A 16,855-nucleotide genomic window follows, 5' to 3' on the forward strand; every position below is an offset into this window, starting at 1 on the left:
AAGGTCTGAGTTCCAGACCACAACCCACCTAAAACCTAAGCATAGCTCTGTGTATGCTCATGACAGTTTTGTTATGGCAGGCAGAGACAAGACCATTAGGGGTTGTTGGCCATCACCTTAGCACTAGGTTCAGTGGGAGACCCTGTCTCAAAGGAAAAAGACTAAGACTGATAAAGCAGGAGAGCCAATGTTCTCTGTCATCTCTGAGTGTATGCACATGGTGTATACATCCCTAAATACAGGAACATGTGTGCCACACATAAGTACATACCACACTGCACACATACACACTATGCATGCATGCATACCTACACTTCACACATATAAACTCTGGAGTGGGGGGAGAAATAGACTTAGTGAATAAGAGAGTGTAGTGTTCATGGAGAAGACTGTAGTTCAGCTGCCAGCGTCCAAATTGTGTGGCTCACACACCTGTATCTCCAATTCCAGGAAGATCCAAAGCCTCTGATCTCTCAGGGCACTAGAATTTAGTGTGCATGTACCACCCACATGCACAGTACACATGATTAAAAATAAGATTGTTTAAAAATGAAAAGAAAGAGGAAAACAAACTTGATCTAGTGGAATAGTGTTGGGAGGCAGTGGGAGCTTTAAAGGTATTGGTGGTTCTACTGCTCCACTCTGGTGGGACTGGACTATTATTCATGGCACTGAGTAGATTCTTGCTCTCTTGGGGCTGTAGTTACAGCTAATGAGGATTGTGCTTTGCCACTTCCTAACTCATTTGTTTTCTACCAGGGATGAGGACTGAGCTTTTTTCCCACTCTGTGTTTTGGTACTTTTCACCCTCTAGACCTTTGACCCAAAATAAACCAAATTTCCTTATAAATTAGTCAACCTTAGTTATTTTGTTATAGCAACAGGAAATGAAGTAAGACAATTATGAAGAGTCCAGCATCAGACTGACTAAAGTGTGCCTCTGTATTTGCAAAGCAGTTCCCCTGATTCTCCTTGGTTCTGTGGAAGGGACTGGCTGACAAGCAATAAGGACTGCTGAGAAGAAGAAACTCCAGGGTAGGCAATCAATGTGTTTGGCTACTTAATGGAAGGATACCGTTGAGTCTAGGAAAAGCTCATAGTAGAGGAGGAAAGAAAAGTCACCCTAGAGACTAGTGTTTGATTTTCCAAGGCTTTGTTTCTGGCTGACCTTGCTTCTGGAAAACCAAAGCATCAGATTTCTATAAAAACTTCCTGAAATGCTATATTAAGCTCATAAAGTTTGGCTCCTAACCAATAATGGTATAAATGGGCGGGGGAGATGCAAAGAAACAGAGAAGCTTCATGCTGCTACATAAAACTGCATTCCTGATTACCATATGAAACTGTTGCCATGGAAATTATGGTGGTGGATGTTGCAAGCTATCACTCAAAGCACAATCTAGACAGTTAAAGATTCCAGAACTGTAAGAAAAAATTCTTAGTTATATGACCAGATGAAATCATAAGTCAGGCATCAAAGCAGTGATCAAATGTGCAGAATAAGAGAACTTTGTGTTCTAGAGGAAATAAACATGGATTTTTTTAGTATACATAAGGAATGTAATTTACTTACCATGAAATCCTTCCAAATGATTTTGTAATAAACCTTAACGAAACATTCTTAAAACAAGGCACTTAAAAACAAATTGAAAAGAAAAATAAAGAGAAGGGTACAGTACAAAAAGAAGCATCACAAAATAAATTTCCCATGATTTCAGAATCGTTTTACAATGAAAATTTATCATAATTATTATCATTTTTAATGAAAACATATTTTATACAATATGTTCTGATTACAATTTCCCTCTCTCCAGTTCCTCCCATATCCTCCTTATCTCCCCCACCTACCCACTAAAATCCACCTTTCCATTCTTTCTATCTCTCTTGAAAAAAAGAACAGATATATAAAAATTATACTAAGCCGGGCAGTGGTGGCACACGCCTTTAATCCCAGCACTCGGGAGGCAGAGGCAGGCGGATCTCTGAGTTCGAGGCCAGCCTGGTCTACAAGAGCTAGTTCCAGGATAGGCTTTAGAAACTACAGGGAGACCCTGTCTCGAAAAAAAAAAAAAATTAAATAAATAAATAAAAATAAAAATTATACTAATAAGAAAATAACAAAAACAAGCCAGAATAGAAGAAAACAAAATGGAGTCAAAGAAAAAACATGAGAAATCCATGCAGATAACATGTTGTAGGCAGTTGTGAGCTTCGAATGTGGGGGCTAGGATCCACACTTGGATTCTCAACAAAAACAGTATGCACACAAGACACACATTCACATGCACAAAACCCCACACGAATACAAAATCAGAAACCACAATATATAAACAATAGACCTATAGAAACAAAGCAAAACAAAACAAAAAAAGAAGAAAAGAAAAGGCCATACAAAGCACTGAGACAAAATCCCCCAAAACTTTAACTGAATTCAGTGTTTGTTGTCTATCGGGACATGGGACCTGCCCTTAAGTGTGTGTGGCTTGTATACCCAGAGAGACTCCATTGGAGGCTTCCCTTGCAAGTCATTATCGGTTAGAGATAGGTTAGGAATGCAGGTTTGTATCTGTTTCCCATGTGGACACCAGAACCATTCCTAGCCCAGGAGTGTGCAGGTCCTATGCATGCTGCCCCATTCTCTGTTAGGAATCATTTTACTGCTATATTCCTTTATCAGAACAGAAATAAATGTTTCCCCCCCCCCCCCAGGTTCATGGTTTATCTAGTCTCATGCTTTTAGCCACCTGGGAAAGTGTCAGGCACGGAGTACACCACATACAATATCACAGCGTAAACATTTCTATTCCAAAAGCAAGCAATAAGGGCACAGCAAGGAAATGTCAGACCAAAAGAAAAATGAAAGGCAGCTGAGAAAATGCCAAACAGTCTAATTCAGTGTCCGGGATTCTTGGGGCACCTCTGGGTTCCACAGGATTTGCATAGCCTTGCTCTTACAACTCTGTTGCTTTTGATGCTTATCACTATAGTGGTATATTATTTTTGTTTTAATAAATAAAGCTTGCCTGAAGATCAGAGTGCAAAGCAGCCATCTTAGTCTGCCTTACAGGCCAGAGAGTGGTGGCAAACACCTTTAGTCCCGGGAATTGGGAGACAGGAAGATGGATCCCTATGAGTTCAAGGCCACTCTGGGCTACCCAAGATTGAATCTGTCTAAAAGAGAAACAGTTCACACAAAGGTGAGCCTTAATCTCAGTACTAGGGAGGTGGATACAGGAACGATATGGCTGAGCAGAGAGGGGAATATAAAGTGGAAGAGAGGAACTCGGTGGAGTGTGAGGTTAGTGGAGAACATTGCAGGATCACCCCTTTGTCCGACCCTTGGTAGAGGTAAGATCTCTCCAGTGGTTGGTTGCTTTGCTTCTTTGATCTTCAGCTTGAACCCCAAATCAGTCTCTGGGTTTTTATTATTTGTGCTGCATATCACCTTTCTTTTGGAGTGGTTCCACTAGAATTTTTTTCTGTGTGTGAATGGTCTTTTTGTTTTGTTATGTTTTCGAGACAGGGTTTCTCTGTAGCTTTGGAGCCTGTCCTGGCCCATGCTCTTGTAGACCAGGCCGGGCTTGAACTCACAGTGATCCTCCAGCCTCTGCCTCTCGAATGCTAGGATTAAAGATATGTGCCATCATTGCCTGGCAAATGAATCATATTTCTGACATGTCAAATATGGTGGCTTCTCTACTGCATGCTAATAGTTGCATGAGGTTTTCTCTCGGGGTTTATTTGCAGGAAATCCAAATTTGCTCTGCGTTGCATGGCCTCAGTGGCTCTCTATACGCAAGCCTCCCATTGCACCTTCACTCTTGCATCTTGCATTCTAGAAGCTCTGCTGCCTGCTCAAGCTGTAGTCTAGCTGTTTTCTTCAGCATCCGTGGTGGACTCCATGGACCTACCTGACTAAACCCGGGGATGCTGCAGGGAGGCCTGCATCTGTATTTTCTCAAGGCTCTCCTCTTTCAAACAAACTTGCAATATCCCCTGGGTTTCATGACGTGTGGGGTGCCTCCCTCATGTCACCTTTCCTTCTGTGTTTATGTAATCTGGGGTTTGCCTTAATGGAACCAATCTCTCTAATAATTATAGCCACTTTATCTGTGCTTATCCTGCCTTCGCCTGTAATTGCTATGCTGCACATTTTCTTCTCTTTCTCTAAATCTTGGTAAATTCAGTGATCCTTAACTACATCCTATCCTAAATATTATGGCATACTAAAATTTCCTACATCGAGCAAATTGTTTTATTACTTTCAGGTTAGGTTGACTCGGGGTTCAGTACAATTTGCTAGAATGCAGCGTGAAAGCCTCGAGCCCAATCCCAAGAGAGTCCCTTGTTCTCTGAAAGTTCAGGAAAGAGGCCCTCACTGCCCCGTTTCTATCAGCACTCTGGTCTCCCCGCTCCCATCAGAATGGTCCATTAAGCTCTACTTACGGCATTAAAGGGTCCTGGCCCATAACGAGAAACCCATATGCTCTGGAAAACAACTGTCAAAGGCTTGAGCACCTTGTGGCAAGGTTCATCATTAGTAGCAATAAGAGTATAGCTGCCGTTTCTGTATTAGCAGCTTTTCACATTGCTTTAATAGAATACTTGATGCGAACAAATATAAGGGAATGGGGTTTATTTGGACTCACTTCTGGGGTGGGAAGGTGGAAAGACCCATCCACAGCAGGAGTTTGCTGCCAAGCTTGCTTCATAACTAAAGATGAGGAAGTAGAAATAGAGCAGGAAGGGGCAAGGCATTAAACCTCTAGCTCTTGCCCCTCCGGGAAAATTCACTTGATCCAGTTGTGCCCACCTCTTAAAGGTCCTACAACTCCCCCAAATCATTGTAAGCGAGGGGGGGGGGGAATATTCACGCATATGAGCCTGTTGGAGGATTTTTATTTTACATCTATGTATAATATCTGTATCATGTGATGCATACAACTTATTTTTGAGGTACCTCTGACAATGTTTTTGCCACAACAGCTATGCTAACTTACATATCTACCAACATGAAACCAGAGTTGGTGTTTTCTTGCTGGGCCATTGCCAGCAGTTTTTAAGTTTTATTTTCATCGCAATGGCCATTCTACAGTAATGTGGTGTCTTTTTGTGTTCTGATATTCATTTTTCTTATGTTAAAAATATCAGAATTTTTTGATATATTTATTGTTCTTGAGAATGTTCTCCTAAGTTCAATTGCACAATTTTTAAAGTATTTGGCCCACTTCCTACCTTTAATACATTTTTGTGTTGCTTAAATATTTTGGAATTTGATCCTGAATTGTTTGAATATATTATCCCATGTTGTCAGTTGTATATTCACTCTTTAATTATTACATCCTAGTTTGAAATACTCCTGTCTATCATATTTTGCTTTTATATCAGTATTTTTGGAGTCTTATCCAGGTGTTTATTAAGTCTCCCATTATTATTGTACATATGAGCATAATGTTCATGCATCTCTGAGAGCCTAGCAGAGTCCATTTGATAACGATCAGTGGCCCTGACATTCAGTGACATGAACTTGTAAGCACTACACCCTCATATTGATTACTCAGTCATTATGTAGTTAGGGTCTTTACCTTTCCCTACAATTTGTCTTGAACTCTCACCAGTCAATGTCTAGTTATGTCTGCTGGCTTTATATTTTCCCTTGTTGAAATATCATGTTCCATCTTTTCACCTTAAACTGCCTGTATCATCTTGACTTTCAATGGAGAATTTTGTCTACTTGTGTTCAAGATTATAGTCGTTGATAATGTAATTGTAATGTGTCCATGATAATCTTCTACTTGATTTGAAAACTTTTTTTTCTTCCCCGTCTTATCTTAATGGTTTTCTATACCAATAGTGTCTCTTTCTAGGCGTCATCTGTGAAACTCTTTTCTTACAGGTGGGATTTATATGCCTTGTGCTTTCGTGATAACAGATTCCTTTCTTTGTTTCTGAAAATATTTCACTTTTTAGCATCTTCTGGTAGGTTTGGTAGTCATGAATCCTTCAGGTTTTCCTAGTCCTGGAAGGATTTTGCATTTGTATCATAAGGACAGCCTTGCTGGATAAAGCAATCTTGTCAGACAGTTATTTTCTTTCAGGATCTGGAGTGTGTCACTATATTCCCTCTGGGCTCATAATGGCTTTTTTTTTGCTAGAAAAACAAACAAACAAGCAAAACTGTTCTTACTTTAAAAAATACCCTTCAATGTGACTTGTCTTTTTTTTTTTTCAGATTTTAAAATACTCTGGAAAGGGAAACTGCACTTTCATTTCCTGGCTTCCTAGACCCAAATAATCACACAGAAACTATATTAATTAACCCATTTACATCTTAAATTAACCTATTTCTATTGGTCTATGTATTGCCATGTGGTCGTGGTGTTACCTCATTTTCTACATGTCTTGTTACCTCGGCTGGCATCTCCTTGGCTCTGCCTATTCTCTCTTTATATCTCTTCAGATTTCCTGCCTGGCTTTACTCTGCTAAGCCATTGACCAAAACAGCTTTATTCATCAACCAATAAAAGGAACACATATGCAGAAGGACACCCACATCAATTCTTTGTCTTCTGCTTTAGACATTTCAACAGATGCACCATTGTAAAGATCTTTCCAGATGAGGACATTTGTTCTAAAGAAGTCCTGCACGTGCATATCTTATGGTAGTTAGGCAACACTGTCAGCTGTTAGTATACTGAGCAGGTTTTCTTTTCTCTGTCTCTTTTCACTGTACACTTTCCAAAAGCACAGACTGCTGTTAATATGGTACTCCACATTAATTGAATGCTGTATGTTTTTTTTAAAAAAAAGTATGAGATTGTTCAAATGAACTGTGTTCTCAGAGATTCTTCATTCAACTTGATCTTGATTGTTTGACTTATTAAGCACTTCAAGTTCTGTGTGGCTTTTTAAAATGTCTGCTGATTTTCTCACTCATATTCTGTGTAACTGGAGGTTTCTCTACTACCTGCCAGTTCCTGAATAACCACCCTGAGGCTTAATATTAAATACAAGCTCTTAGGCCTATTAGCTCAGGCTTATTATTAATTATCTCTTACAACTTAAATTAACCAATTTTTATTATTCTATATTTTTCCATAAGGCTCATGGATTGTCACCTCACATATTCCTTACCCCATGGCTGCTGGCATCTCTCCGACTCCTTCTTTTTTCTTCCTTTATCTTTACTTGGATTTTCCACTTGGCTCTATTCTGCCTTGCAATGGCCAAATAAACTTCTTCATTAACCATTGGTAATAAATCATATTCATAGTATACAGAGGGGCATCCCACATCATCTCTCCTTTTTTGCCTAATCCAAAAGGAAGGTTTTCATTTTAACATAATAAAATTACAAATAACAAAACAGTTATCAAGCAAGAATTATAGTTACAATATTTAGTCTATTTGTATTTTGTAAAATATTCTATCTTCTATCTTTGTGAGTCTAAAGTTTCATATCTAATTTATCTTTTTTCATAACTAGGGAAAGCTGTAATTATAACTATCTAGTTTTTAATACCATCAAAGATCTCAGAAGCATATAATATTACCTGCATAACCAGGAAGTACATAGTATGCAATTTTCAAAACTTTAAAAATAACAAAGATATCTGGTTGCGTGGATAGTCACCCAAGTTCTTCTGTAACTTTGGGGCATCCATCTTCACCCTACAGGCCTAGAATATCTGGCAGATTTCTCAGGGAAGCAGGAAAACTATAACTATCTAGTCTTCAACTCCATCAAAGAACCCCAAAAGATATAATACTACCTAAGTAAACAGGAAGGGCATTGCAAGAAACTTCTAAAACTCTAGAAATGACAGAGACATCTGGCTGCCTAGAGAGTTATCCAAAGTTCTTATTTAATGTTGAGGCCACCATCTGTAGCCTACAGGCCTAGGGTATCTGGCAGATGTTTCAGAGAAACAATAATCTGAAGGACTAAACCTAAATTTGTCAGCTACTCTCTTCTGTGTCCTGCAGAATGTCTGGCAGCTTCTTCTGTGAAGCAGGAACCCTAAAGTATGGTCTCACATTGTTTTGGCAAGTTCCACAGTCATTTTTCTGTGGGTTCTATATGTCCAGTGTAAACAGCATGTTGTCAAGCAATTCAGGCAAGATCAGCTTCTTGTCCAAATAGCTAGACTTGCCACATTGAAAACAAACTTCATAAGGAACTTCTATGTCCATGATCCTCTTGAAGTAATTGGTGCTGCCAGGAGCAGATGTCTCTCACTGTTGAGAAAAGTCTAAGTTCTTAAAATACATTAAATGCCATATTCTTTAGGTCTTTGAAATGGTTGAAAAGTACCTATTCATTTAAAACATATTTCTGCATATCTAGAAAACCTACCTAAGTTTGACTATTACTTTGCATTTTTAACTATATATAACAAATGAGCTGCATAAACATAATACCTTAAACAAGGGTAGAAATACAAATAGTATAACAAAATTGACCTTAAATATATATCAGTAAACCAAAATGCATATCAATATAAAGTATTTTGATATTAAAAGTTGTTTTTTGAATTAAAGTAAATTCAATAATCTACCTGCTAACCATTTCTATATTATTTCCCCCTTTTTTTCTTCACAAAGAGATTGACTATGACCATTGGCCATCTATAACTAAGCCTCTTTAGATAAAAAGAAACATTTATTAACAATATTTTGGGATTGGGGACATAGTTTTCTTTACTACTTCTTCCTACTTCCTGCTGACTGGAGGTGCTGGCAATCTTATGGGAATCCTGAGAAAATTTAGAATTATGGTTAAATCTTGGCTGTAGTAGTCTTGAAATACCTGGATAAATACAGACCCCCCCCCCCCAAGCAGGAAAAAATAGCGCTAAAAGTCTAAGCAGGGAGAGAGAATCAGAAATCTAGCATTAGCCGGTTCAGTGACTGTGTTTCAGGAACTAGCTGAAGATAAAGTTAGATTGTAATCTTGACAATCTTAAGAAACAGGGAGTTTCCCCTTTGTGATTATCATTGGTATTTTTGGGATACTGTGTTTCAGGAACTAGCTGATTATGATCTTGAGAGTGATCTTGAGAGGCAGGGAGTTGCCCCCCTGTGATCATTACTGGTACTTTCAGAATTTTCTGTGACGTCCTCCCTACCCCCTTCGGGTCACTGGACTGTGGTTTCTTCTCTTAAAAACCCCTTTTCCTGGTCACTCGGGGTCAAACTCTTTCCCTGCGTGGGTTTTGAATCTTGGCCCCAGTGCACTGGTTCCCATCTCATCGATTAAACCTCTTGTGATTGCAGCAAAGATGGTCTCTAATGAGTTACTGGGGGTTCGTGTTATCCAGAGACTTGAGTGAGAGTCTCCCCACACTGGGGGTCTTTCAGTCTGTGAGGCTGTATTATCTCAGACAGTTGCCTTGAAGCTGTTCTAGATGTTGGATCACCTGGGCCATTGCTCTTGCGAAGACCTCTCGGGGAGGGGGGGGGGAGGTCTTACTTGATTAAACTAATATTAGCCTGGAAGAAATCCACAGCTTCTCATCTTCTGTGGAAACAAAAGCAGAACCTCTTTTCCAAAGCAACATATCCTTAGATCCAAATTTTGAAGTCAATATACCTTTATGTTGGTTTTGATTAGCGGCCCCCACAATTAAATGTCTCTCTGACGTTACTTTATTAACCGTCAAAAATTCAGAAAAGACATAATCTAGACATAATCTAGACTCTGTGTATTTTCTATCTTTACATGGCTTATTATAATTTTTATTATTCTATTTCCTGTTTAAGAACCTCAGTTTATTATCTTTAAATTATTCTTTTAATCTATGACTCTGTCTATCTTTTAATCCTTTCTCTCCCAAGCCTATGCATATTTATCAAATATATTGTGACCCATTTAGGGGCCTTTTTGTCTGAATCTGTCTTTACTGTGTACCTGTAATTGTTTTTCTGAGCAGGAAAATTTTGTTGTTGGTGGTAGTGGTTATTTGCTTTTTAAAAAACAATCTTTTCTCATTTTACATAACAATCCCAGTTCCCACTCCCTCCCCTCCTCCCACTTTCCCCACCTTTAACCCACCCCATCCCCCATCCACTCTTCAGATGGGGTAAGGTTTCCCAAGGGAGTCACAAAGTCTGATAAATCACTTTGAGGCAGAATCAAGGAGTTTTTACAATGTTAAGTGGGAATGACTAGGACCAATGATGCAGCTTTGGCTGTTGACTCCAATCCCTTTGGCTTGCCAACATAGTAGAGGTATGTTCACTGTCAGCTCTGGGAGCCATGCTTGCTGCCCCAACTCTAGGGACTCAGAGGTTCCAGGCCACCTTCAGGCAGCTTGTAAAACACTGTACTCAAACATCATTCAAGTGCTCCATAGCTGAACCTCTTGAAAAAGCCATCCTTACCAACAACACAAACCAGGGAGTTCTATCTTAAAGGAGTTGCACATCTGTTTGCTGCTAGCAAACAGAGACTATCTGAAGACATGTGGCTAACAAAAAGCTGAACTTGACTCCTGTTTTTGTCGGTCTAGATGTCCTCTTTGTTTTGTTTAAACTCTTTTATGTCTTACATAGATCCATGTCTCTCCTGCAGGCCAATTCCTAAATAACCACTCTGAAGATTAATATTAATCACAAGCTGTTTGAACTATTAGCTCAGGCTTATTTTTATCTATCTATCTTTACAACTTAAAGTAACCCATTTTTATTATGCTATATTTTACCACGAGGCACATGACTTGTTACTTCCTTGCTTTCTGGGTGGCTGCCTGTGTCTCTCTGACTCCACCTTATTTCTACCTTTAACTTTGCTTGGATTTTCCACCTGGCTCTATTCTGCCAGGCTATTGTCCAAATCAACTTCTTTATTAACCAATGGTAATAAAACATGTTCACAGCATCCCACACCAACTCTTCAATGCCTTCTTAATCTCTTTTTGAGATTCTTATATTATTTTGAGTCTCATTGACCTCTTTAAATAGTGGTCTCTTACATTTATTTTTAGGGATTTTATCCATTTTGATAGCTTCAGAATCTACTGATGAGCTGATGAGTGCTCTGATTCTGTGGGTATCACACTGCAGTGCATTTTTCATGTTTTGTTGAGGAAGGACTTGCTGAGATTTGCATGTCTATTATATTAGATCTCTGTTGCCTTATTTATTAAGTGACCTTATGGTAAACTGTTTCTCCTGAAATTGTATCTTAAGGTGTCAGCTTTGTATTTAATATTGGCTTTAGTGATAGCTGACACTCTAGCTTTCCCTGCTGCTTCTCTCACTCTAATAAACCTGAGCCCAGTATATGCTTGGGCAGAGCTGGAGTTAGGCCATGGAACAGTGAGGAGACTGTAGTAGTTCAGCGAGTATTGTATGGTGACAGCTCATGATGTCCTGTTCCAAAAAGGGGTGTCATAGTCCCTAGGAAGCAATGAGAGATTACTCAGGCACCCTTCACTGTAGCCTTGTTACTAACAAGGCCCTTCAAATTGGCAGTAGTGAGGCTCCTAAGGTATTTGATGTCCAAATTAGCCAGCATGGACCCAGATAGAATTGCCCACCACTGCCTGGTGATCTCCCAGATAACAACTCCTTATCCACAGATTACAAACATATCAAAATTGATGTGATGCCTCTCTGCCACTCACAACAATTCTGTGCATGATATGCTTCTCCAGGTGTGGAGAAAGTCAGTGGGAACAACTGTAGACAGAGTGATGTGGAAATTGTTGTTCCTTTCTGTGTTTCTGGTGACAGTGCCTGCCAGGACTAAGATCATTATGCATCTCAATAATCAACCTACAAACTGGGATGTAGAGAAACAAGGAGGTTTTTCTTTTAATATTTGTTTTTTGTTTTATTGAATTTATTTATTTATTTTACATCCTGACTAAAGTTTCCCCTCCCTTCTCTCCTCCTGTTTTCTCCCCCCACCCAAGTCCTCCTCTGCTTCTGTTCAGAAAAGAGCAGGCCGCTCTATATCAACAAAGCATGTCATATCAAGTTAAGATAGAACTAGTACCTCCCCTGGAATTAAGGCTGGACAAAGCAATCCAGTATGAGGAATAGGTTCCCAAAAGTCAGCCAAAGTATTAGGAACAGGCCCTGCTTCTAAAACTGGGAGTCCCACAAATAGAACAAGCTACACAACTGTTACATATGTGTAGAGGGCCTACATCAGCAGGTTCCCTGGCTGGGTTCAGAATCAGTGAGCTCCTGTGAGCCAAGGTTAGTTGTTTCTACGGGTTTCCTCATGATGTCTAGAGCCCTCTGGATCTGGCTCAAACAATCCTTCCTCCATTTCTTCAGCAGGTATCCCCAAACTCAGCCTAATATTTGCCTGTGAGTCTCTGCATCTGCTTCCATCATTACTGGATGAAGGCTCTCTGATGACAATTGGGTTAGATGCCAAACTATGAGTATAGCAGAATATTACTAGGCATCATTATATTGACTTTTTTTCTCCAATGTTTGGTTCTATTCTTGGTCTCTAGGACATCCAGCCTCTGGGTTCTGGACTCCAGACAGTGTCAAGGGTGGGCTCACACTCTTTGGTTGGCCACCCTATAATCTCTGTGCCTACCCTTCCCCCAATACATACCAAAGGCAGAACAAATTGTAAACTGAAGGTTATATGCCTGGGTTTGTGTCCTAATTTTTCCACTGGAAATCTTGCCTGGTCACACACTTCTTGAATATTGGGGGCAGTTTACAACACAGCCTTCCTGGTGACAACACCAGTTCCATGGAGTGCAGCAAACCAAGCAGGCTTAGGTCATTCCCTACACTGTGTCAAGTTGTAGTGTGGCAGCTATACCCTGATGCCAGCATACTGGGATGTCAACAGAGCACCAGTGACAGAAAAATGCATGAGCTTCGGATCCTAAAAACAGCCTAAATTGAGAGAACAGCTTTTTCTTTTTCTTTTCTTTTTTTTCCAGAATGTGAAATCCCTTCCAAAGTAAGGGCACAAGCAGCTTTCAACTCCAGTACAAGTGGCTGTGTGAGCCTGTGGAATTGCTTGTTTCCTAGTAGTCAGGACAGATAGCATCTATACTGCTGGCTGGGTTCCTTGTTTATATGTAAGCCTGTGGGGACTGCTAATCTTTCCAATAGCCAGGACAGGCAACATCTGTAGTGTTGGCTTGGATTTTTGTTTACCCTTACCCCTGTGAAGGGAAAACGCCTTCTCCCCAGCTGTGGCTCCAGGCTTGCAGATGCCACATTACTCTTACTATGCTGCTGTCTCAGTCTCGGGATCTGACCAGGTTCAAGTCTGTTGCAGATTTTGTGTTCTCTCAGTCATTGATCCCTTTCAATTTAATTTGTCCTTGGAGAAGAGGAAGTGACAGCTAGGCATCTCTGTTCAATCATAATGAATCTCAATATTAATTCACCTTGTTGAATTAATTTTTTGAGAGAGCCCCACTATGTTACCCTGGAACTCACTGAACTCAAAGACCAGGCTGACCTCTAATTCACAGATTGCCTACCTCTGCCTCTCACATACTTGTATTAAAAGCAGGTGCCACCACACTGGGCATCAACTTATCTCTTCTAAATAAAATTCACAATTTATTTTACTTGGTGGATATTCTTTGTTCGGTTTTGTTTCTGTATAGTTGAGTCTTCCCTCCAATTTGGAGTCGATGATAAATGTTCAGTTTAATGCTAAACCCGTCTTGGCCTGTGATATTTATTCTACTTTTGTGTCTTGGGCTCACTGAGTTTTAGGAGACATAGAAGTCTCTTTGAAATGAAGGAAACAGTGAGATAAACTTTTGGGTAGTTTGTACCAGGGCTACTGACTTGAGTTTCAAAGGTCCATTCCCATCCAAATTATTACAATTTGAGATCGGTGTTCTCATTCTTTATACTCTATACTGGGAGAAACCATCGCTGTTTTTCTTTGTCTGTTCCAGTGAAGGCATAGTTATATGCAGAACTCAAAGTGGCTGGCTATTGTCCCTTGCCCCAGGGTCCCACAATACACATATCAAACTTTACTTTCTTTAGAACATCTTTCTTTGTCAACAGTAGCCTCTATCATGCATGCTGAGTTGTAGACTTTTTTCCTCACTCAGATCTAGTTGTCTTTTTATGGGACTTAATACTAGTCTCTAGGCCATGGAGCATATTGTTTCATCTGCTGTAGTGTGATCATAGATTTATTAAAATGGCTTTTCAACCATTTTAAGGTCTGAGCAAAAGAGGAACCAATAGCAGGTTTCGCCATCATGAATTAGAAATATTTATCATGATTTTTTTCCCCAAAGACATGAACAATATAGAATTACAATTGCAGATCTTATCTTAAAATAATAATATTCATTGATAGGAATCAGAAATAAGACTCTTGTGACTATAATACAGTTACCATATAATATAAGGTTTGTAGGTTGGATGATATATAAAAATTAGAATGTGATAGTATATAATTGTGCAGCTATAAAGTCCTCATTAAGAATGTCATTATGTGATAATGGGTAGACAGACACTTAAGCTCTGATGCTTTTCTTTGCCAACCCAATGCTACTACCATATCCTATATGTCTAGGCTTCTGTGTCCCAGTGAAATTACATTATTCTTCAAGTACTATCTATTGAACATGATACTCGGCACACACAGTAAGACCTTTAAAATGACTCAGCAGTGTGTTATTTCTCGTCAGTGTGTGGCAGTATTGAGACTCAGTAAAGTTGTTCAAACTCACAGAATTAATTATAGTCAAATTCTGAATTTGCATGTTCAACATTGGCCCATCTAAAGTCAAACACTCTTTATTCTGATCTTTAGTGGGTCTACAGATTTTAACACAGATTTGACCAATGCGGCTATTCTCTCTTCTCTAACAGATATTTATTTCTTCCTTATCTGAGGATGAACCTAAGAGATTGCTGTTTTTACAGACAAAAATTATGTGTGGAAGTCTCATATTGTTCAGATGAATATGCTGTCTTAAAAACAGTGGAGAAGTTTGATTCTTTAGAAATCAATGTGTGATTTCTTCACAGTTGTCTTGATTTTGTTGGTGATCCACTTTGATAAGCTAGTTTATGGGAAGTTTTACAGGAGTGAATGCCAAGATTTGCTAGTTTCTCCATTAGGTTGAGAGAGGATGCAACAGCAAGAAGCTTATTACAGCATGCAGAGTCTGAGAACTCTGGAAGGCACTCGGGGGCTCTTTCTTCAGCTCAAGTGAAATGGATATTTAAGACAATCCTATTTTAGGTATCCAGGATAATGGGAGCTCCTGCTGACACTGCAGATATATTCATCCCTGCACGTCTTGACATCCTAAGAGCCATGAGTTGAGAACCAATGCTTTATGGCAGTGGTAGGCATTCACAAAGTGTTCACTGGCAATCATTACCAATTGAACTCTTGAACTGTCACAAGAGATGGTCTGAATTTCTACTAGGCTTTAAGTATGTGCTAAAAATGAGAAAGGCATTCATTAGAAGTCAGATTGTGGTTGTCAGTCTATCAGCCCCACTGCAGCTAAGGGTACTACTGAGATACGTATATAGCCTTTGTTTCAGGAATGGTTAGATAAAAAATTTATTAAAATGAGCTTTTAAGTGTGACTCATGTGGTCAATGTGCTCTGCTATTTAAAACTTGGGTAATGCTCAGTGTAGGAAGCCTTATTTTGCCATCTTCTGAGAAGTTTGTGTACCATTGTATATTTTTCCCCAAATATGTAAAATAACTTTAATTGTTTAAAAAGCTATTTTAGTATTTCCCTTACAAGTATGTTTATAAAGAGTGGGGATTTTAATACATAATTTCAACTGTCACTAAATAATCATCCCAGACACTGTAATAGACAATGGTGTAAATTAAGATGTCTCTAACTATTAGGTCTCTTGTTCGCATATTTAAAACTATGCCTTTTTTCTATACTTAATCCTCTATGGTACTATTATTTCCACAATCACACAAAGCAGAATGGTCTTCATTGACAATTAGAAATCTACTCCATTAAAGAGAAACATTTCAAAACAGACAAAAGTACTGTGAGATTAAATAATTTATTACTGTTGCTAAGATGAACACATATACTTAATACTCAATTTTATGTGGAACTTTAAAAAAATAGTTTTAATACAGTATCAAAATTTACAGAAGTATTTTGTCAAAAGACCAGTGTCCTTTGTATCTGCTACTGCAGGCTCCGCTGCAAGCACAAAACATGTTTAAATATCTTCTGATTGTAGGCGGACAACAATCGTGGGGTGCCTCTGTGAGGGAAGGTGTACACAGAGCAAACAATTTTCTCTTAGACACTAAACAAATAACATTTTAAAGGAAGAGTCTTAAATTATAACCATTATGGTAATTGGAAATATCCTTCTATAGTAAATGAATTCGTAAGTATTTTCAGAAAAAAATATTTTAGAAAAGTATTTCAGAGGGCAGTTTTTAAAATCATAATTATACTTTTTTACTATGACAAAATTCTTTCTCATCCCCCTGCCAATAACCATTAATATGGTATACAATAAGCCCATCTAAAAATAAGGAAGAATTTTGACTGAATCAAATCATAAGTTCAGAAGATACCCAGGAATTGTTGCATCCCTACTTTTATAGTCTTAAGCTATAGTAAAAACAGCATCTGTCACAGGCCTCTTGCACATTCATACAAGAAACTATCATTGCGTTTAGATAAACACAAAATATCTATCACAGCATTTCCAGTACACACATTCTAATATTATATATGTATACCAAAAATAAGAAAACTAAGCAAAGCTAGCACAGCTCAAGCGATCTGAACAGGAGCTTTTAGCCTCAATAATGGACATGCGTTAATTTCATAAAACATTAGATAGCTGCAGTAAATAGGCAAAGAAAGCTTTTGTTTCATAAG

This window comes from Arvicola amphibius, chromosome 1 (assembly GCF_903992535.2).
Source record: "Arvicola amphibius chromosome 1, mArvAmp1.2, whole genome shotgun sequence".
Taxonomy (NCBI): Eukaryota; Metazoa; Chordata; class Mammalia; order Rodentia; family Cricetidae; genus Arvicola; species Arvicola amphibius.